The following is a 17,663-nucleotide window of genomic DNA, read 5'->3' as shown; positions in this document are numbered from 1 at the left end:
CACAAAATACATTACAAAGAATAGAGTACCCTAAGAGTGCAACGCTATTAACCCTTGGAAAACCATAGCAGCCACTGTGTGGACAGTTTAACCGAAAGCTCTGTAGAGATTCCAGGTGGGAGCTATGTGTTCATTCTGTTACCACACTGGTTTTAGACATGGTGCACCTCTAAAATTAGCAGAGACCATCAGAAAATTATATTCATTGGCAAACAGTAATAGCTTACTGAAGTTTCTATTTGAAAAATTGTTAGCAAAAAGTATTGCTTTTTTACTGTAAAACTGAAAGAGCAAAGATGTGCATCTTGTTAAGGAGTTACACCTCTACAGAGCAGAGTACTTCAGCTGAAATTTTACTGAATGAAGACAACTTGAGCACATGAAGAGCTTGAATGGACCAATGCCTTATACCACCAAGCACAGAGATTTACCCACTGTTTTTATGGAAACTAATGAGGCATTTCCTCGGTGGCTATTTTCCTGTCCTAAGAGTTTTTTTAAAAATAAAAACCAGAATAATAAAAAACCCACAACTCCCTGAGCAACATCAAGTAACAGGCACATATCCCTTGAAATCACTAGGAAACTTTACTTTTTTTTATTAAACACTGCTTGCCATGACAAACAACATGACTAAAAATAGAATAAAACAAACAAAATGTTACAAATAGAAGCTTTAAATATAGTCACTGTAAACTAAAAGTATTATTGAGTCTTAAGTGCAAACCTGGAAACCATACTCTACAGGAATTAAGAAGATTTTGGGGAAAAAAATACAAAGCAAGAAAATTTGCAGTTGTTTTTTCTAGAAGGGTCCAGAGAAAGTGCAGGGATTCCACCTCTCTCCTATGGGTAAAAAACCAGCAAGTTTTACCATAACTCGAAGGACAAGGGGGTTGGGGGGGAAGAACCAAACCCACTGAGTAAGAATTTACTGAAAGAATCAGTTTTTACTTAAAATATTCACTGACTTAATGAAAGCAGTCACCAATTTCTATAGTTATTAATTTTATATTACAAGCTAGAAGGCTAAGGATGCAATCCTGCTGAAATCAACTGGAGCCACACTGAATACTTTGGCAGAAGGCACAACAGGGAAGTTCAGATAGTAGTAACCTACTGAAACTTCATTCCATTTTGCAAAATGAACACTGGAGATTAGTATTATTTCTATATGGTGTCAGTTCTTCGCTATGGAAAGCTCCCATAGACTTAAAGGGAGACATTTTACTTTATTAGAGCAGAACAGGACCTCATGTGACAGGATTAATGAGCCACTGCAGTTTCAAAAGCAATAGAGGCTACAGTAACCCCTTCTCTCAACCTTCACCTCTGCATCTCCTACCTGGATGACTATTCCCCTTACAGTAATAAGAGTTACTGGTACCGTGAAATCCACTCACATTTTAACTGCAGTTTGGTTAGCCCCACACAAAAACATCATCAATCTCCACTATTCCTCTCAAAGAAGTGGCAGATACGATGATTTATTTTTTTTAATGCTAATTGGTGCAAATCCCAAATGTGCTAATCCTTTCCATTGACATTCTAGCCATATTAAATTTAGCTGAGACTTTGTAACTATTTTTGGAAGCTTTTAACATCCAAAGGGACTATTCACTTTTATTCATCTAAAGCAGGGCTGGCCAGCTCAAGCTGTTAAAGACCTGCATGTTGCTCAGAAGGCTCAGCCGTGCCTCCCATGCCAGGGATATATCCTATGACCAGTAAAGAACTCAGCCGGCAATGCCTTGCTAAGCAATCTGTATCTCCAGTCCTGGAGAAAATAAGTCAGCAGACACTGGTGCCCAACCCTAAGACTCCAGCCCCATTCCACAATAGGAAGATGACATTTTGAGCAACCAATGCCAGGTGTGAAGATTTTGTATGCCGTTCTTAAAGTCAAGGAGCTGGATGATGATTAAGGTTACTATGGTAACCACAGTGGTTGATTAAAGTAGTCAAAGAACAAAAAAACATCCCCAAACCTAAAGAAACCAGAACAAGCTTTCTGACTACCTTCACTTGGCCTCCATGCTACTCTATTTAAAGCGAGCCAGTTTTATAAGGGGCACGAAGTATTACAACGTCACTGGCCTTCAGCCAGATCCTGTCACCTCACACAGGGGTCAGTAGAACACTCATTTAATAGCCTTCTAGCCTGTAACATAAAATTCATAACTATACCCCAATTCTTACGAAGACCTACTTTCCTTTTCCCTATTCAGAGGAGAAAAAAAAAAAAAGAAAGAAACCCTGTATTTCAGAGCTACATGCAACAGGAGCTGTTCAAGTGTTTAACTCTTATAATGGCGTCTTGAGTATCTTCTGACTTGGAATAAGATTTCAAACTTCCCTTGAAAAGGATATTCTGCTGCTACACAGAAGTAATTTATAACTTAAAAAACATTCAAGGACACCAAAGCAATGACAAACATTTTCAATACAAACAGTAACAAACCAAGCCACTGAATCTGAATACAGACTACAGTATTTGGAAGAAGACAGCCAAACTAGATCACATAGATGACAACTCCTCCTCAGCAGTTAAAGAAGAATGGGACACTACCTGCTGTTCAAGAAAGGTACCAGTTAACAAAGGTGATCTACAGAAAAACTTCCTCTATCCTTGTTTACTGTGATGCATTTGTAGTTTTTCAGATTGTTTTATACTCTCACAGTATTCAGACTTCCACCTGTTCAGGAATGACGTGCAACTGTATAATTTAGTTTTACTGCAAGAATAAATGCAGCAGGATTTCTTTACAGTGACTACCTATTTTCATTGAAAGAGTTTTCCTTTTCTACAGGGCAACCATTTTAACTAGGTAAACAAGCAAACCAATTTTTAAGTTCAGAACTTCAAAGCCTAACGCAGAAGCTCATGCAAAGCATAACCCCTGACAAAACTACACTTACTCTCACTTCTCTCATCATAAACTACATAAACTCTCATTTCTGTTATTTCTTTCAGCTGTATAAACCTACTATACATTTTCCTTTTAGGAAACCAGATTATACTCCAATCTGAAGTAGTAAAGAGACCAAAATATTTTAAAGAGACACAAGAGAATCTAGGAGAGGCGGGGAAAAAAACAATTTTGCAGAGCTACCTGTTATACCAGCATCATGTAACAGCGGCGTGGGATGCTGCAGCTAACTTTAGAGCGGCCCAAGCAGAGCCTCCCTCAGGGATACGGGCTTCGCTCCGACTCCTGCACGCCAGCCTCGAGTTGTAACGAGGAGCCGGGACAGGGCTGCACGGCTGCAAGCGCCCACCTGCTCCGAGCCGACCCTCGGCGGGGCTGTAACTCCCCCCACCTCCCCCCGTCCCGGGGTCGCTCCCTCCTCTGCCCAGGCCCCCCTCCCCCGCAGCAGACGAGCCCCCAGCCCCGCAGGACGAGCCGCCGCGGCGCCCTCCCTCCACGCGCGCCTCCCCCCCGGCCCACCGGCCATTTCCAGCCACCCGCGCGGCGGGCACCGACCCCCACCGGAGGACGGCCGAACGCTGAGAAGCCCCGGGCTCGCCCCGCAGCCCCCCGCGTCCAAAAAAGGCACCGGTGAACGGAGCCCCCGAGGTAAGAGCTGGTCCGGGGAGAGGGCAGGACCGCGGGCGCCGTGGGAAGAGCCGGCGGGGCGGTTACATAACACCGCCACGGCGGGCGCACGGCGCCAGGTCGGCAGGGCAGGGCTGCAACCGGGCGACCCTGCCGGGGACGAAGCCCGTCACGGCAGCGGCCCCGCCCTTACCTCCTGCGGCTGGCTCGTCTTCGCCTCCCCGCCCTCCTCACCTATCGCCGCCGAGCCCCGAGGACCGCGCCGCCAGCTCCTCAGCGAGCACCGCGCACCTCTCGCCTGCCCGCGCCGCTGAGGCAAAGGTGGAGGACGAGGCGGGAGGGATGAGGGGGCGCCGCAACCCTATCAGCAAACCCCTCCACCCAAACAAGCAGGCGGGATCCACCAATAAAAATGCGTGGATCAAACTGGCCCCGCCTACTCCTGTGCTGGCCCCGCCTCTCGCCTCCCACCGCCCCGCGCCGGGTGTCGGTTACCAGCGTGGGCGGCGGGGGCCGGTGGCCTTCCCGGCTCGTGTGGGGACGGCTGGGCGGGCGAGGGCCTCATGTCGCCCCCGGCGCCCGGGGAGTGGTAGGAACCAGGCAGCGGTTTGTGTCCTCGCTACTAGTGCGTGGCAAAGCTTCTGTCTCTCAGGGTGTCGGCCCCCCTACCCCGAGATGGGGAGGGATGGGGTGAGTGAGGTGGGGTGAAGTGAGGTGGGATGGGGTAGGGAGATATGGGCTGGGTGAAGTCGGGTGGGATGGGTAGGGAGATGTGAGGTGGGATGAGATGGAGAGAGGTGGGGTGGACGCCCACACAGTGCCAGCACACCTCGCCAGAGTTTTAGTGGCAAACCACCAACACACACACACCATCCCCCGGTGATTCTGTAAGGGGCCTAACTGCCCCTGGGGGATGGAGCTCCCGAGAGCCGTTCCCACCTCTGACCACCGACAAGCAAGAGTTCCCTCTGGAACGGATCCAGTTCTCCATCTGCAGACTAACAGGTGAATAAGGTGTATCGCCCTGTTACAGACAAGGCCAGAATGTGCATTTGTAGGACTCTTGAGGGATGTCATGGTTACCGTGGCAAAAGGCTGATCGTGGTCGTGATTTTCAAAAGAAGAGAAAGCATTCAGATACCTCCAAGGCATGCTGTATTAAAGGAAGGGCTATTTTCTCTCTTCCAGCTGTATGTCCAAGACTGCTAAGCGTCAGAGGCTAATGCTGCTTTTGCGAAGTCTCTTCGCTTTGGAATGTAATACGGAGGGATTTAATCAATAAGGTGATACAGAAATGTAAATAGGTTTTTGTAAAGATGGCTTTGAAAATCTATAGAATATAATGAAGAGCTAAAAGACTCCCATATAATTATCAAATACCCTATTAAAAAATCCATGGAAGGAATAATTCTCCATTAGTTAAAAATATATTAACAAACCATATGCTATTTTTAGCTGCACTTTCCAATAGTAGCAGAAAAAAATGTTATAATTAGATCAATACTGTATCCCACCTCATCTCTGCAAATACCAAAGTCCAATGCATTGTAGATTGTTGTTATACTTGCAACAGAAGAGTTTCTTCCTGGTCCCATTAACTAAGGACTGACTTATGCCTTGATGCATATCTGGTTTAGACACCTTCCAGTCTTTCTTCTTTGGTTCTGCTTTTACTTTTTAATACATTGTAGGTAACAGATAGTAGTAACTATTATTTCTTGTTGTTTTATCTTTGTGCCTGAAATACAAATCCCTGACCATGATCTTACTGCTTTAGGCACTGTGCAGAAAAGAAAGCAAGCTATGGAACCAAAGATGTGTCAATATAAGCTAATCAGGCTTTATATCAAACTACATGCTTGTTGTTTTGGTCTTTGTTTTAAATATTAAACCTGGTAGGATATCTTCCTTGGTCTCCATTTACATGCATTCCCTTTGCATGATGTTGTATTTTAATATTCTGAGTAGGAAGAGCACCCACCGTGCTTTTTCTGTCCTACACGTTATACAATTTTCTTGTGTCTTTTCATCCCCATACCTCCTAACTGTGTCTCATTCATGGTAGCTAGTCTCAAATTTTATTCTTTTTCATATTGGGAAGAATGTTTTCATTGTGATGAAGTTGCCCTAACATATGCATTCCTTGCAGTAAAATGGGAGTCTCTACAGTTATGAAAGCAAGCTAACCCTTGTTCAGGAAAGATCAGGAATGCATAAGTCAGTACTTTGACTTGTACATGCATCCAGACATTATTGCTAAGATGAAGGGGGAAAAATAACCAAATCCCACCCTTTGCAGTAAAAATGTCTTTCAAATGAGAGAATAATGAGAATGGCACACTTGCAGGGTTTTTAATATTCCCTGTTGTAAGCATTGAAGATTTATATTAGTAAAGGTCACAAAATAATATATTTATTTAGACATGGAAAAGTGGTGCTGCAAAAATAAGAGAGTGAGAGCAACTGAGAGTATGTTCTTCTTGGAGTGGCAGCATTCACCCACCTAGCCTCCGGTGCTATTCGGGCAGTGCAGCCTGAGTAGGCACCCTGTGCTTCCTAAATGCTGTGGGCATCTTCCCACAACCCAAGTAGTTGTAGAGTGCCAAAATCTGGAGGAAGCTGAAATTCTGGAAAGAATACCAAAGGAGATGATAAAACAGCTGCCACTTGCAAGATTTGCAAGCAGTGCTGTAGGCCTGCTCCCACAGAACTGAGGGGGAGTTTTGTTACTGATATCTCAGAGCACAGGCTTAGCCCATCTGATCCAAATCCTGAGCTGCTCATTATCTTCAGTCTGCACCTGCTTCTTATCTACAGATTTAATCTGCAAGCAAAAGCGGCCTCTCAAATGTGCTGAAGCAACCACGGTGAATTTCAATGCAACTAAAGTACCCTAACTAAAATACTCTGGCCTCCTATGTTAGGCTGATTTCTGATCATCAGAATGCAAACACTGACTCAGTCCTGCACCCTTTGCAGGAGCTTTTGTGACAAAGTTTTCTCTTTTCAGAAGAAATGAGTAATGTCTCAAAATCTGTAGATTCTCAAGAAGTGGACACCGCTTCTTTTACATTCCTGTTCACTGGGATAATCCCAAATTCTTTGGCCAGATATGGATTATGATTTCTTGCAAATGGCTGAGCCTGGAGATTAGAGGATAAAGCAAGTAAAATTAATGTTGACTACCTCAGCGTTACCATACTCTTGATTATTTCTGTTACTTTTTTAGAATATAAAACCACAGTTGGATCCACCTAGCACTGTATCTTGTTGCCAGCAGCCAAGACTGGATGCTTAGTAAAACAGCATAAAAATAGACAGGTACTCTTCCTCTATTTACCTTGTAATTTTCCACCAACTAATGAGGTAGGGATTTCTGGAACTCATTATCCAAGCTACTATGCTTAACAGCTGCCATGTTCCTGTTCTCTAGGAGTTTGTCTTAACTCATTTTGAACCCATTTGTGGGTTTGCTTTCCACAGTGTGCCATGCCATGATAAGTCTTCACTGTGTAAAAACAATTCCGAGTCTTCCTCACTTGTTTTATTAAGGGTTCCTTTGTTATAGAGGCAGTAAATGAAATTTCTTTTTTGATCTTCTCACCACCATTATTTTCCAGACTTTAATTGGATTTCCCTTCAAGCTGATGTGGTTTTCTCTATTTCCAGTGTGAAACTTTATCTCCATCTTCTCTATCCTTTCTAATTTTGCTAGAAAGCGCTGCTTTCTTTATAACTTTATTTCTCATAAAATTACTATTGAATTTTGCTGGATCTGGAATAGGCAAGAGCTGTATGGCAGAGGGACTCAGAGGAACTCTGAGCATATGGGCAACAAAGTCCTATGACTTTGGGGGCCCCCTCATCAGCTAAGGGGGGAACTACTAATTCTTAACATTGTTCCCCTTTGTAATCGCTTCCTAGCCCCACACTACCATTTTCAGAGAGCTTTCTGCTTCAACCTCCAGATCTGCTGCAGCAAAAGTGATACTAGAACCCGTGTCTATGTATGTATAGTAAGGGTTATTTTTTCCCATGTACATTACTTTGCACTTATCAGTCCTGAATTTCATCTGTTATTTTATCACCCAGTCACTCAGTACAGTGAGACAACATTGCCTCGACACCTCTTCACTTCCATCCTGTATGTGTGTAGCAACTGCAAAGCAGCTTAGATGTCATGTATTGCAGATGTTTAAATAAAATGTGCAAAGCAAAGGCTGTCTTTTTTTGTCTTTTTTTCTTTCTTTTTTTTTTTTTTTAATCTACAGAGCATTTTGCGCAGTTCTGGGTACAAGAATAGTAATTGCACAAATGAAAAATTGCTGCAGAAAAGGAGCTTATCCTTTGCTTGCTGTAGAATTTCAGTGCCTGTAATGCCCTTGGACATGATACTCCATGAGCAGGCTGATCATGGAGCAGGGCTATTTCCTTCTTTGGGGGCTTGGAGATGCAGAGAGGCACATGTTTCAGCTGTACACAGGGATGCTGGTTCTTTCCAAATCTGGTATATGGGGGTCAGGCAAGTGGGGAGAACCTGTCGCACCTCTCTGGGAACCCCTCAGCTCCCAGTCTTGCAGTGGGACAGCCCCTGTGTTTGGCTCTTTTGCTTTCTGGTATATCTCTTTTGTTTCTGAGCATCTTCAGGGTGACAGAGACAGGAGTCTTGTGTTTTTTAAGGCAATGAGAACAGGAACAAAGTGTCTTCACATTTTCCATCCACTTCTGAGAGTGAAAGTTGTCTGAAAAAAAAAGGTTTTGATTTGACATTCCATATCTAACATAAAGTCCCACAAAATAGAGCTTTATTACCTTACAGCTAACCCTCATTTTTGAAGAAAACATAAATGCTATGTCCCAATTTCTGGTTAGGGAATATTTTTAACCAAGAGGTGTTTTCTTAGCCTAGATGCATGGTAGATCAAGGGGGAAAGCGGGTTTTGTTGATTTTTAAAACAGTCTCCTTTTCAAGAAAGAAAAAAAAAAGTATTTTGTTCTGTAACAAATAACATCCTTAAAATACAAGTACAGTTCTCTCAAATCTGAAATATTATGGCCAGATTTAAATTCTCCTATTTGAATGAGGATCCTGAAAGACAAGGATTAAGATTATTGTTTGCACCTATGGGCTGCCTATTTCTCCTTGGCTATCATCCTGATGCAAAATGAAGGCAGTGCTATGTGAATCCCTGATTGTGAATGTTTCTGCTACCAAAGCTACAAGCATCTCATGTTGTGAAATAGAGGGATGACAAACTGCAGGTGTAAGATGTCAAGGAAACTGATTTCCTTGTTTCTTTACAAGATTGTCTTTTCCTCTTGATGTCCTTTTCCCAGTGATCTTCTTGCTGCAGAGTTTTAGACTGTTTGTTTCATGACTGGTTCGCTAAGGTCAAGGCCTGTGCAAGCTACTGTGCAAATTCCAACGCAGTCTTGGAGGTATAGTCACAATTAAACAGCATGACTGATAATGGCCGCTGAAATTACTCAAGAATGAACTGTGGTTTGCTGCCGTGTGTTAACAAGTAGAAGCACTTGGTTTCTAGGATTTATCCAATCAAATTACAGGAAGCTAAAACATCTGGCTTGTCAAAATGATCATAAGGTTATAGAGGGAATGACAAAGAAGCCAGACAAATAAAATCCAGGAAATGAGCACAGTTTAACCAGAATATAAGTTCAGTCTCTACTGCCTTACCTTTCTGATGAACTGAATTCTTTCTTTTTTTAGAATGAAATTCTCTGGGAAGGAAACTTCAGTATTTGAGGAAGTGCTAAGCATCGTGATGGTATTTAGTAAGTAATTCTTACCACCTCTCCTGCTATTTCTTAGATTTGTGATGAGAATTATTAGAAGTGACTTGCCCATTGTGACCCAAATGGAAATAAAAAAAAAATGCAATGAGCCATAGCTATGTAACCTCAAGCCAAACGCTTCAAACTCATGTACCTAAATATAGACACCTAAATAAATGGCCTGATTTTCAGAAGCACTGTGCAACTCAGAGTTGTAGGTGCTCTGAAAAATCAAGGTGCTTATTTCGGTATCTAAATACAGAGTGAGATGGCTATATTATTTAATCTGCTTCAGAATGTAAACAACTAAGAAAACAAAGATATTAGAAATACTATTTTTATATGTTCTAAGAAGAAGGCCACAGAGGGTAATTAACTGCAAGCCACAATTTACTCCTATATAGCAAATAGCCTTTTCTCTTTAAGTCATAAGGATTTATAAGGAGCTGCCTGTGTTGATTTCTTGGAGGTTGTTATTTGTTTAAGCAATCTTCTAGTTTAAACACGTTAGCCAATTAGAATATATCCTGAAAATAGTTGCTACAACTAAATGAGTCTCTTTCTGAGTTTCAAAAAAATCCTGGCAAATCTTCAGGTAGGTAATGAAGTGCAAGACTGAACTCCATAGCACTGAAGTAGCTACACCAGTAACTCCCAGTGCAATCCCCTATTGTTTCTGAGTCTTTCACCAGTCCTGGTTGGTATAAACAAAATTGAAGCAACATAAATACTTTGTAACACATTTGCATTTTGATCAACTAAGTGAAAAAAACCCACCTGTTTTGATACCAAAAGTGACTTTTTTTGAAAGTGACTTTTTGTGACTGTGGACTTTGTATAATTACTGTTTATTAGTTGTTGAGAAATAGAACTTAGGAGCCCTAGTTCTGAAGCAGTGCTAGATGGGTTTGATAGAGAAGTCCATTGTACTAGATTTCTTTGCCTTTTATTTATCTTTATCCATTATAGAGATTGACACAGAAAGGCCTTAAAAAATGTCAATTAAGGAGTTTTGTTTATATTGAGAGATCATAAAAAAATCATTTGTTTCATTCTCTTAAAGTGTGATCCATAGTTTTAAGGCTTTTTGTGTTTTTCTTTTCCTTCTGAAACCTTCATTCATTATTCTGACACTTTCAGGTGACTTTTGAAGGCATAATTGGAATATCATTGGAAGCAGAGGATTGTGAATGATGAGTTATTAATCAGCATGTGATGCCACATACACATTCAGTTCATAGAAAATAAGCAGCTCAAGCAGGTAAGTAGCAACTGAGATTGTATTTTTGTGCCTGAATTGTGCCTAGAAGTAAAAACGTACACACATGGCCTTTTTCAACACTAATACTAAGACATGTTTTGTTTAGACGCATTATGTTAGTGTATGCTTATATGTATTAGTATTATTTGTATATATTATGGCACTGCTTTTCTAGAAATATTATCAATGATTGACACTTGGCCCCTAGATGGTGCCAGTGCCTACAAACTGCCAGCACTTGTGTGAGGTGAGCACTGGAGATGGCAAAATGGAAATGATCTTCATGACACAGATATTCTTGGGCAATCATAGCTTCGATGACACAGAGTCATTGTGGCAGAGCAACCTCTGAAGAGTGTCTTTCAACACCTGCCAGAGGGAAGTCTCTACCCTTTCCTCCTGCTCCCCCAGCAGTGTGACAGAGCTCCAAAAGACATAGCCAGTCCATCCAGGCATTATGTCCTACCATTATGTCCTATTGGCACTGATCTGCCAGTCTTACCCTTGCAGTGTTGCACTCCACCTTTAAGATGTTCAAATGTTTGGCAGCCTGGATATCTGAAAACCCTGAAGGAAAGGGTAAGCTGGGTTTACAGCTGAGCTGGGAAGGGGGAAAAAAGACACTAGTGATGTTCCCAAGGAGGATGGAACAATAAAAGGAAGTTAAAAGGAGAAGGAGAGAAGAAACAGGGCCTCTGCTCTAGATTCTGTCCTTGGGCTGCTCCAATGCAACCTCTGGAAGAAGCTCACTGTGCTGTGAATTGTGTAAATCTGCAGAAAGAGCCTGTGCTAGAGATGTCACCTACAGACAACAAGTGCATCAAGACATCCAGTGGCACTGCATGCTCCCAGGTTGTGAGATGCTCAGAATCCAGAAGGTAGGACTCCAGCTCCCATCCTTTGCCCAGCTTCCACCTTCAACCCCTGCACAAAGATGCCAACACTGGTGCGTCTCTGTGTGGAGCGATAAAGGTATCCTGCGCAGCTCAGTGCTGTCAGGTGTGGTAGCTCAGGGCAGATGCCTTAGTGATTGCAGCTTTTGCTATATTCTGTCACTTGGATTTGTCCTGGCTTGTGGGTACGTAGAGAACTCATTACCCAGTTTGTTCCTACAGACCCATATGCCCACACATGCAAACTGCGCCTGCCCACAAAGCCTCTGAACCAGAGTGCAAGGCCAGAGTCTGTAAGAAAAATTTAGCAGGGCTGAATATGTTGATTAAAACCCAAAGGACAGAGCATAACCATCTCCTGCTGATCCAGGCCTTTCTATTATTTTAAGGGAACAACCAGATCATTGTGATGAGACTGGCTTCTAACAAAGTGATGCTTGATTTCAGTTCATGTTGCCAGGTTTTCAGATAGTAAAACATTTTTTGCTTTATTTTTTTCAGAAAAAGGAACTTCAAGCCTCAGATTTAATGCCTGAAAATGCCTTTGTAATCATCCTTTTTTTATCTGTGTATTATTCTAGTTCTATAAACAAGCTTTAAAACAGTAAATGATAATACCAAGATTTGGACAGGAGAGTCAAAGGCAGTATCTTGAGCTGTAATTAATTATGTAAAGACTAGAACTTCTGAAGTATCTCACACTGCTTATCTATTCATTTTAACATGGGAATCACACTCTGGCAGCCATGTCATGATACTGGAAAGCATTTGATTTTCTTTTGGTATCATGCAGACAGAAGGACACACTTAGTGGTTTTTTGAGCAATGACAGTTTTCAGAATAAAGGCCAGATAAAAGGCCAATGCCTTGAAATTGCTTCTGGATCTGTGTCAGCAGTAACAAAGACCAACACTAAACCCACTGAAACGTTTGTGCTAAATTCAAAAGTCAAGTCTAGTAACAATTGAGACCTTTGACATGAGAGTGACAGAACCCTATCTTCAGCTTGAAGCATACTTTACTAGTGCAAGACCCCACAGCTAGAGGAGTCTGGAAATAGAGTACCAAGGACTACATCCATAGAGCCTCACTTGGCTCTTACTTGAGTCAGATGTTCACAAAAATCACTGGTAATTGTTTCTGAGCAACGACCCAGGGAAAAGTGAATGCCCAGTCTTGCCATTCCCTAATTATATGTTGTAAAGAATCCTTGGCTTTAGGCTTCTCTGGCCAGCTGTGATTACCTAATCTGATGTCTTCTTTGTGTAGGGTATTATACCCTCAGGAAAGATGTTTTCTGCCTTTGTAGACTACCTAAAAGTTGCTTTCTGGAAGTGGAGTGCCTGTATAGAGAATTTAGGTCTTCAGACTTCTCTGATTTATGTTTTGCAAATTCCTGAAAAGAAATCAGGTAGCCCTTCCCTCCTTTCTCCACCCCAGGAATACACACACACCCCACAGCAAAAGCTTCTGTTTCACAAAAATGCCATTTGGTTTTCAGGAATATTAATATAGAAATGTAATTTCAGACCTTGGTAAAACAGTTCCATTTTCTGACCTGCATTTTTACCTCATTTCAGGTGGGAATCTGCTCATTTTCACTTCAGTCAGCTGCAGAAAGGTACAGCACGCTCCAAAGGCCCATCTGTTATTGAACTTTGGTATCCTGAGCCTGTGCTCAAGTCACTTCTGAGCATTCCCTTTCTTAAGCTAACCAGATTGACTCCAAGGCTTGGCAGGTTTAGCAACATTTTCATCAACTTTCTGATTCAGCTCTGATCTCTCTCAAATTTATCAGCAGCCTTTTCAAGTCACAGCTAGGGCGGTTACAGTGCTATCAGTAGGAGATGTAGTATCTCCTCTCCAGCACAGTTGTTCCCGTTTTCATATCCAAAATCCACGTTATCCCCTTCAGGTACAGCATCTCACTGGAGCTTGGGCCCAGTTGTTTGCTCATTTGCCATGACTCCTTCCTCACTTGTCCTTTTCAAAGCTGCAAAGATTTAACAGTAATAGTTGCACTGTACTTGTAGGTTAAACTCTTTCAATGCTTGTTGCTCCAATACTCTGCTGGTACTTGGGAAAGATGATGCATCAAATTTCTAATGCAGTGGAAGCAGTCCATAAGTGAAGAAGCCTGATACAGCTTAGGAAAGGCAGAGTGTAGATGTAGCTCCTATCTCACTGGTAGCTGCTAGACAACCTTATAGGTAATGCTTCACCATAGTCCTTGGCTTTATGAAAGGATGTTGTCTTTTTACTTAACAAGAAACTTGACCATAGCCTTTAAATTCCAAGCTTTACATTAAAACCAAAATATTTCTGAAGAGTCTGAGATACAGCTGTTTCTTCAGCATCTTAAAAAGTGTGAACTAAGAGGCTTAAAATCTTCTGAATTTTTCGACTGTAACTCTAGAAGTAATGTGATTTACCAGTTACGCAGATATGACAGTTCCAATTCAGGAGAGCGCACAGCTCATCCGAAGTCTTACAGACATCCATTACTATCAATACGCAGGCTTGACTGCTCTGACAGGTATGAGTAATACTTACAACTTTTAATCCATACAGTCTTTGCAGCAGTGGGTAATTATCATTATTACCCCAATGTATAGAAGAGGAAACTGAGTCACCGAGGGATGAAGTGATTTTCCCAAAGAGCACAGTGAGTCAATAGGAGAGCTGGCAATAGAGTGCAGAATTCCCTGCATTATCCATTGGAGTCCTCGGATAATATCATTTTATGAATGCTTTATCTTTGTGAAGACTTTAGGGCTATAATTATCTTCCCAGGACTCTCATGGAAACAAGATATTTATAACTCCATTAAGCCCTTCCTAGTAATTTTATGATCAAAGTGAAGAAAATAAATAATGCTGTGCCAATCAGTTGCATGTCCAATGTCATTCAGAATGGCTACATGATGAAAGCTTCTCCTTGGTTGTTTCAATTAAACGCTTGCTATCTTTTGAATGCCTTTCTCGTGTCTAATTCCCCTTCCACAGCATACCGCTGGAGAGGAAATATTTTTTGCCATGTGATGAGCCACACATTTAGAATGTACCAAATAACTGGGAAAGATGCTCGCTGCCAATAAAGCCTACTGGTTTATGCTATAAATGTGACCGTGAAAAGAAAATATTTTTCCTAAAAGCCCTTAACGTTTGCCAGTTTCACCTAAAATGAGCAAAGCTCCCTCAGTATTTCCACTAACCCTTGTATATCTTTAAAATTACAACACAGATGCCAAGACTGACTGTAACAACAGGTTAGTGACCAAGGCATTTGGACCCTGGTTCAGCAAAGCACTTCAGCGTGTGCTTAAACTGGAATCCAGTCTTATTCTGCAAATCCATTTCAAGTGTTTGCTTAAAGCAAAACACATGCTGAAGTCGAGTTTTGGTTGGCACAGTGCTTAGGCACAGCACAGATCGAGGGCCTTAGAGTTAATTTCCTTTCAAAAGGAAGTCATTATTTTTAGCTTACCTCTCTGGCTACAGCTGTATCTTTTGAGTCCCCAGATATCTATTTTCAGGAGGTATATGTGCTAAGCTTAAACTTCTGGTTTCTGTGACAATCAGTGGCACAGAAAAGATACTGAATACCATTACTAGTGTAAAGAAAGAGACCACTTGAGATACTTGACTGCTAAGTACAGATGAGAGGGGCCTTCAGTGTTGCTCATTAAAGGGAAGACATAAAAGAAGTTATGATTATTCTGGGAGGTGGCTGCTGATATGACAGCTAATCTTTTCACCATGCTGACTGGAGAAGATTCACTTGCAGTAGGTCAACAATTTTAATTCAAAATGTTTAGATGAGTTTTCTGTCAAATATTTTATTTCCACAGGAAATTTATGATTTCAGGGAAAATGTTTATACTTTCCTCGAAAGTATCTAAAAAAGGTTTGGTTTCTGTGGGTTTTTTACCTGAAACTCCTCTTTAGTATACAATAAAATATTAAAGGAAATTTGATTTAAAATAGTTTTATTGCTCATTTCACGTAACTCTAGATTTCCTCTCTCTCATTAAGAAGACTCCTACCATTTGTTTCACTGGCTTAGACATGGGAGTTACTCATCCCAATATAAATGAATACCAACATATAGTCCGGGCTAGCCCAAACCATGGGTTTTGCTCAGATAGATCTGGCCTATGGCATGTCTGGAGGAAGAACAACTGCATTTCTAAGATGTTTTTTGAGGGATGACCACTGCATTCCCTTTAACATGGACTTCATACAGAAGGTAGAAATACAAAGACAGGTCAAAATACATTATTTTTTTTCCTCTATGGGCTTAAAAATCTCCTACTTCATACACCCTTGTGGTAGCGGTGTGAGTAAAACCTTATTCTGACTCCTGCTACTGATATGCAGGAAAGGTTTCTAACAGTAGGGAGAGTCAGATAAGAAGACAAACCCCCTGTGGAAACTCAGCACTGCTGTATTTAAAAGCAAACTGGACAAACACTTGAAGAATAATTTAGGTATTGTTAATCCACTCCTGAGGAGGGTATCATAATGACCTCCTAATATCTGTTTAACCCTGTCCCAGTGGGAAAAACTTTTACTCCCCCAGAAGCTTCTGAATTATTTCCAGGTAGAAGACCCCATTTAACTTTATCACTTGGCCACCACATTGCTTTACTAACCCACCTCTGTTTTTTTCTACCTAGGGAAGTATGGCAAGTGCATGGAGCTGTTATCCACTACAGGGCTGTCGCACAGTGTTGGGATCCCAGAGTCAAGCCCTCTTCTCTTCACCTGCTTGTTTGGTATCTCTCTTGCTATTAAGAACAGGTACTTCTTCCCTGCCAAAAGCCTACACTTTAATAAAAATATGTCCTGCCTTTCAGGACAAATATTTTCATGACTACTTTTAGGCTACTGGGGCATTGCTAAATCTAGTAGCCTGACAGAGACAAGGCTGCCACAGATCCATGTCCCTGGGTCCGGCCTGCAGTGAAGCTGCACATGGATTCCCAGCAGGCACATGCACAAACACGCATGTACAATACAACGTGTGCATGCCCTGAAGGCCCCGCTGGCCAACACAGAAATGCTCAGCACTCACACAAGCAGCACCAATGGCTTTGTCCTGCTCCCCTCTCTGGCAGATCAGGGCAAAGGTCTGAGAGTGCAAAATATATATAGAAATACACATATACATTGCGGATGCTGGTCCTGAATCCTTGCTCTCCCCGGTGGCCTCCTGCCCAGAGAAACACACTTGCACACACACATACAAATGGGTCTCAGTCAATCCCCAGATCCCACGGGTTCTGTGGCAGCTAGCCTGAATCCCCTTATCCCTCCAGCAGCCAGCTCCTCCACATACCTCAGCTTGGGAGACACACACTTCACCTACTTGCCAGCTAGACTGGTTGGATTTCTGGTAGTGATCACATGCTGACATAACGCACCCCTACAGTATACGCACCCACACTCCCTCCCAGCTGCTGGCACCACGGACCCATGGTCCCTCCGACCCATGGTCCCACTCCCGTTGCTGCACTCACACCCCCACACCCGTGTGTGCACACACAGAGTCCCTCACCCAGGGAAAGAGTTACAAACAGAGCACAAGGAGAAGACAGGACAAGCTGCATTGATCAGGCACATGGCATAGCCAGACAAGCATGTCACTCAGCAGCCTGTGTACGTGCAACTAACCTTTTATCCCCTTAGCTCTCTATTTTTCCATGTTTGTTCCTCCCCAACACACGTTGATTCCTCCCATTCCCCACCTTTAGTTCTTCCCCTAAGCATTCTGTAACGCTTGCGTGACCACAAGCTGCCCCTCTCCTGCATCCCACAAGGTGTCCCATACCCCCGGACAGTGTTCCCCCCCTCAGCGCAAAAGGTGGGAGCTACTTCTATTGCTGCTGCTGGGTGTCAGCCCTGGACATGGCCAGCCCTGGGAGGTGTTGGGCAGGGCATTGCTCAGGGTCCTCACTTGCTTTTGTTTCTGTGCTCCTCTCTGTGTGGGGAGGAATGTGTTTTTTATCACGTACCCTAACGTTGTCCACAGGCTGTTCTTGTGGGATGAAGAATGTAGCTCTCAGCAGAAACAGGATCACACCAAGTCTGAAAAACTCAGCAATATGCAGAGCTACACCGGAACTGTGACTGTGCTTAGGACAGATTAGAACCC

At 42.6% G+C, this 17,663-nt stretch overlaps 1 protein-coding gene across 2 annotated transcripts in view; it reads right to left on the bottom strand.

Annotated features, from left to right (window-relative positions):
* RCAN2 (regulator of calcineurin 2) overlaps nucleotides 1-3,899 on the bottom strand; it is a 95,899-nt gene extending 92,000 nt beyond the window's left edge. Inside the window, exon 1 of one of the 2 annotated variants that reach the window (XM_040598416.1) lies at nucleotides 3,792-3,899. The gene's annotated coding sequence lies outside the window, so the exon portion shown is untranslated. Of the gene's footprint in view, nucleotides 1-3,750 lie in introns of both variants that reach the window. The other variant, XM_040598417.1, reaches the window with a different exon arrangement.
* Nucleotides 3,900-17,663: the final 13,764 nt, after the last annotated feature.

This window comes from Falco naumanni, chromosome 6 (assembly GCF_017639655.2).
Source record: "Falco naumanni isolate bFalNau1 chromosome 6, bFalNau1.pat, whole genome shotgun sequence".
NCBI classification, from domain to species: Eukaryota; Metazoa; Chordata; class Aves; order Falconiformes; family Falconidae; genus Falco; species Falco naumanni.
This window is presented reverse-complemented; position numbering and strand designations above follow the sequence as displayed.